At 40.4% G+C, this 5,330-nt stretch overlaps 1 non-coding gene across 1 annotated transcript; it reads left to right on the top strand.

Annotated features, from left to right (window-relative positions):
- The first annotated feature begins 390 nt into the window (after window positions 1-390).
- On the top strand, window positions 391-496 carry LOC129640450 (U6 spliceosomal RNA). The gene has a single exon (XR_008708820.1). It is a non-coding gene; the product is annotated as a U6 spliceosomal RNA (small nuclear RNA).
- Window positions 497-5,330: the final 4,834 nt, after the last annotated feature.

The raw sequence follows: 5,330 nt of genomic DNA, 5'->3' as shown, positions 1-5,330 counted from the left end.
TTTCCAGCATAAGGAAGTTAATTAGAAACCAAGAGGTCAGAGGGTTTTAGATGTAAGGAACACAGTCAGCAAATAGAGGACGTGAGAAGTAATGGATACTTTTGTATTGTTGGACTTCCCTGGTGGTCCAGTGGTTAAGACTCCACACTTCCATCTGAAGGGGGGAGGGTTTGATTCCTGGTGGGGGAACTAAAATACCCCATGCCGCATGGTGAGATCAAAAGAAAAAAAAAAAAGAAAGAAAGAAACTGAGGCGGTTTTTCTGGAGCCAAAAAATAAAAGATCATGGGCCCTGCAGTCAGACTTTGATCCCTACACTAACTCTGGGGACCTAGCTAAGAGAAGTCTCAGTTTCTTCTTGGATAATATGTATATTAAAGTGGCTATCCAGTGCTCACTTTGGCAGCACATATATTAAAACTGAAACAATACAGAGAATATTAGCATGGCCCCTGAGCAAGGATGATGTGCAAATATGGAAGCATTCCATATTTTCACATGTACCATCTTAGAAAATGGTACCAGTGAATGTAAATGATGCAACCACTATGGAGAACAGTATGATGGTTCCTTACAAAACTAAAAATAGTTACCATATGATTCAGCAATGCCACTCTTGGGTATATATCTGGAGAAAATCAGAATTCAAAAGATACATGCACCCTAATGTTCCCTGATGCACTATTTACAATAGCCAGGACATGGAGCAACCTAACTGGCCATTGACAGAGGAGTGGATAAAGAAGATGTGTACATATATATAATAGAGTATTACTCAGCCATAAAAAAAGAACAAAATAATGGCATTTGCAGCAACATGGATGAAGTTAGAGATAGTCATACTGAGTGAAGTAAGTCAGACAAAGACACTATGTGATATTCCATATATGTGGAATCTTTAAAAATGGTACAAATGAGCTTATTTACAAAACAGAAATAGAGTCACAGATATAGAAAACAAACTTTTGGTTACCAGAGATGGGTGGTAAGTAAGGGGGAGGAATGAATTGGGAGATTGGGATTGACATACATACACTGCAACAGATAATTAATAAGGACTTACTGTATAGAACAGGAAACTCTACTCAATACTCTATAATGACCTATATGGGAAATTTTTTTTTAAAAGACTGAACATATATATATATATATCTGATTATATGTGTATATGTATGTGTGTGTATGTATAACTGATTCACTTTGCTGTACACATGAAACTAGCACAATATTATAAATCAACTTTGCTCCAATAAAAATTTATCTAAGAATGGCTATCCAGGCCTGCCTCTATGTGTCTCCTGCAAGGTTCAGAGCTGTTTGTTAGGATCATCTGCACAGTGGACAAAAGCAAGCATGTTAGGGAACTGGTGAGATAAAGAAGTTAGCAGTCCTCGGGTTCATCAAGGCAAGGCATTGGCAGCTCTTTCCGAGTGGGGCAGCTACCCTTCAGGGACTTTCCTGTCTGAAGGAACTTGACATCAACCCTGCCAGCACAGAGTGGTTCCAGCCCAGGCTCCATTCCAGGAGCTGTTCTGAAAGAGACATAGCTTTCTAACATACTATGATATATGTCTCTTTCTCCTCTCCATCCTGGTGCCTCCAAAAAGCCCCAGACTGCCTACCATGTGCCAGCTCCTCGTGACCAGAAAGCTTATTTTTATTCTTCCCAGTATTTAGCTCATTACCTTTGTCCATAAAAGTTGCTCATTAAATGTTGAATCATGAAATTTACTCCTATTGTATCAGCCCCTATTTTGTAAACTCCTGTGACCATAGCACGTATAATAATCAAGAGCATTTGAAAAATGATACCTTTACTTTCACTTCTGGTCAAATTGAACTAACAGGGACCAGATTTTCTTACACTCCCAAAACAACTAAAAAATTGGAAAACGATATGAAACAGTGGCTTTCAATATCAGCCATGAGACAGTGGAGAAGAGTGGTTGCTAAGACATGGGAAATGAACAAACTGAACCTGTTGTTAACACAGCTTACTGCTTGAAGAGAGATTCCAGGCTGCAGGGCAGTCACCCTGAGTTGAGAAGAAGGAACATGAGGTCCAGGGAGGTCCAACATCACCAGATTTCACAGGGCAGAGTAACAGATGGAAGAAACTGGACACGGAGAGAGTTCCAGAAATTTGGAGAGGGATCCCTTAAGTATTTCGATGACTATTGATCATCACATGCCAGAGAAGAAAATACCCAGGGTTGAAGAAAGAATCCACTTAAAGAATTGGAGGAATCCTCAAAATTCACACAGGACAAAAAACATCCCTTTTTCTCACCAGGCAAAGTAGAAAACCTCATATATGGTGTGGTAGGGTAAATAATGGCCTTCCAAAGATGTCCAGGCCCTAATCCCTAGAATCTGCAAATACGTTTGAGTACGTGGCTAAAGGGACTTGGCAGATATGATGACATTAAGGGTCTTGGGAGGCAGAGATTATTCTGGATTATCCAGGTTGTTGTTGTTTAGTCACTAAGTCATGTCTGACTCTTTGAGATGCCATGGACTGCAGCACACCAGGCTCCCCTGTCCTTCACCATCTCCTGGAGTTTGCTCAAACTCATGTCCACTGAGTCAGTGATACTATCTAACCATCTCACTCTCTGCTGCCCCCTTCTCCTTTTGACTCCAGTCTTTCCCAGCAACAGGGTCTTTTCCAATGAGTGGATCCAATGTAATCACATGAGTCCTTATAAAAAGGAGGCAGGAGGGTCAGAATCAGACAAGGAAAGGTGACAATGGAAGCAAAGGTATAAGAGGAAGAGAGAGAGAGATATTGGAAGATGCTGTGCCACTGACTCAAAGATGGAGAAAGGGGCCTCAAGCCAAGGAATCAGGCAGCCCAAAGAAGCTGGAAAATGCAAGAAAACAGATTCTTCCCTCAGAGCTTCCAGAAGGAAACATATCTGCTAACATTTAACTATAGACCAATTTGTTTGGCTTTGAACTTCTGAAATCCAGAACTTTAAGGTAAAAAACTTATGTTCTTTCAAGCCACTAAGCTTGTGGGAATTTGTTATGGCAGAAATACACACGTGAGTACTGAATAGAATACTCAGAATGGTCTTGCCCCAGTAATATGGCAAATTTACCTTTTGACTAAATGGCACTCTGGTCCTGTGCAACAAAGCTTAAAAGCAAGACTCAAAAGTATTAAATTGTTTCAGGATAATTTAAACACATCCCACAACAAAACTCAAGAATATTTATAGGAAAACAAAAATATCCAGCGCTCAATGAGATAAAATTCACAATGTTTGTCATTCAATCAAAATTATAAGGCTAGCAATGAGGCAAGAAAACATGACTCATGATGATGATAAAAAACAATCAAAACTGACCAAGGAAAAAACAGATGATGAAGGGCATAAGACAATTATGTAACTGCATTTCATATGCTCAAAAACCTTGAATAAAGATTGACCATCTTAACTAGAAACAGAAAACATTTTTTTAAAAAAAGACTGAAATAGAAGTCCTAGAGATGAAAACTACATTTGAAGTAAAAAATACTTGGGATGAAATGAATGTCAGATTATACATGGCAATAGAAAAGATTATTGAACCTACAGCCATAGCAATAGAAACTAGCCAAAATGAAGCACACAGAGAAAAAGAATTCAAAGAAACTAAAAGTATAATTGAGCTATGGAATAACTTCAAACAACCTAATATAAGTATAATTAGAAACCCTGAGAAGAGAAGAGGCAGGAAAAATATTTGAATATACAAAATTTTTCCAAATTGAGTATTATCAGATCAGATCAGATCAGTTGCTCAGTCGTGTCCAACTCTTTGCGACCCCATGAATCGCAGCATGCCAGGCCTCCCTGTCCATCACCAACTCCCGGAGTTCACTCAGACTCACGTCCATTGAGTTAGTGATGCCATCTAGCCATCTCATCCTCTGTCGTCCCCTTCTCCTCCTGCCCCCAATCCCTCCCAGCATCAGAGTCTTTTCCAATGAGTCAACTCTTCGCATGAGGTGGCCAAAGTACTGGAGTTTCAGCTTTAGCATCATTCCTTCCAAAGGAATCCCAGGGCTGATCTGCTTCAGAATGGACTGGTTGGATCTCCTTGCAGTCCAGCGGACTCTCAAGAGTCTTCTCCAACACCGCAGTTCAAAAGCATCAATTCTTCGGTGCTCAGCTTTCTTCACAGTCCAACTCTCACATCCGTACATGACCACAGGAAAAACCATAGCCTTGACTAGACAGACCTTTGTTGGCAAAGTAATATCTCTGCTTTTGAATATGCTATCTAGGTTGGTCATAACTTTCCTTCCAAGGACTAAGTGTCTTTTAATTTCATGGCTGCAGTCACTATCTGCAGTGATTTTGGAGCCCAGAAAAATAGTCTGACACTGTTTCCACTGTTTCCCCATCTATTTCCCATGAAGTGGTGGGACCGGATGCCATGATCTTCGTTTTCTGAATGTTGAGCTTTAAGCCAACTTTTTCACTCTCCACTTTCACCTTCATCAATAGGCTTTTTAGTTCCTCTTCACTTTCTGCCATAAGGGTGGTGTCATCTGCATATCTGAGGTTATTGATATTTCTCCCGGCAATCTTGATTCCAGCTTGTGTTTCTTCCAGCCCAGCGTTTCTCATGATGTACTCTGCATATAAATTAAATAAACAGGGTGACAATATACAGCCTTGACAGACTCCTTTTCTTACTTGGAACCAGTCTGTTGTTCCATGTCCAGTTCTAACTGTTGCTTCCTGACCTGCATACAAATTTCTCAAGAGGCAGATCAGGTGGTCTGGTATTCCCATCTCTTTCAGAATTTTCCACAGTTTATTGTGATCCACACAGTCAAAGGCTTTGGCATAGTCAATAAAGCAGAAATAGATGTTTTTCTGGAACTCTCTTGCTTTTTCCATGATCCAGTGGATGTTGGCAATTTGATCTCTGGTTCCTCTGCCTTTTCTAAAACCAGCTTGAACATCAGGAAGTTCACGGTTGACATATTGCTGAAGCCTGGCCTGGAGAATTTTGAACATTACTTTACTAGCATGTGAAATGAGTGCAATTGTGCGGTAGTTTGAGCATTCTTTGGCATTGCCTTTCTTTGGGATTGGAATGAAAACTGACCTTTTCCAGTCCTGTGGCCACTGCTGAGTTTTCCAAATTTGCTGGCATATTGAGTGCAGCACTTTCACAGCATCATCTTTCAGGATTTGGAATAGCTCAACTGGAATTCTATCACCTCCACTAGCATTGTTCATAGTGATGCTTTCTAAGGCCCATTTGACTTCACATTCCAGGATGTCCGGCTCTAGGTCAGTGATCACACCATCGTGATTATCTGGGTC

Source organism: Bubalus kerabau, chromosome X (genome assembly GCF_029407905.1).
Source record: "Bubalus kerabau isolate K-KA32 ecotype Philippines breed swamp buffalo chromosome X, PCC_UOA_SB_1v2, whole genome shotgun sequence".
Classification (NCBI taxonomy): domain Eukaryota; kingdom Metazoa; phylum Chordata; class Mammalia; order Artiodactyla; family Bovidae; genus Bubalus; species Bubalus kerabau.
The sequence above is the reverse complement of the archived record's forward strand: the minus strand, read 5'-3'. Positions and strand labels throughout refer to the sequence as shown.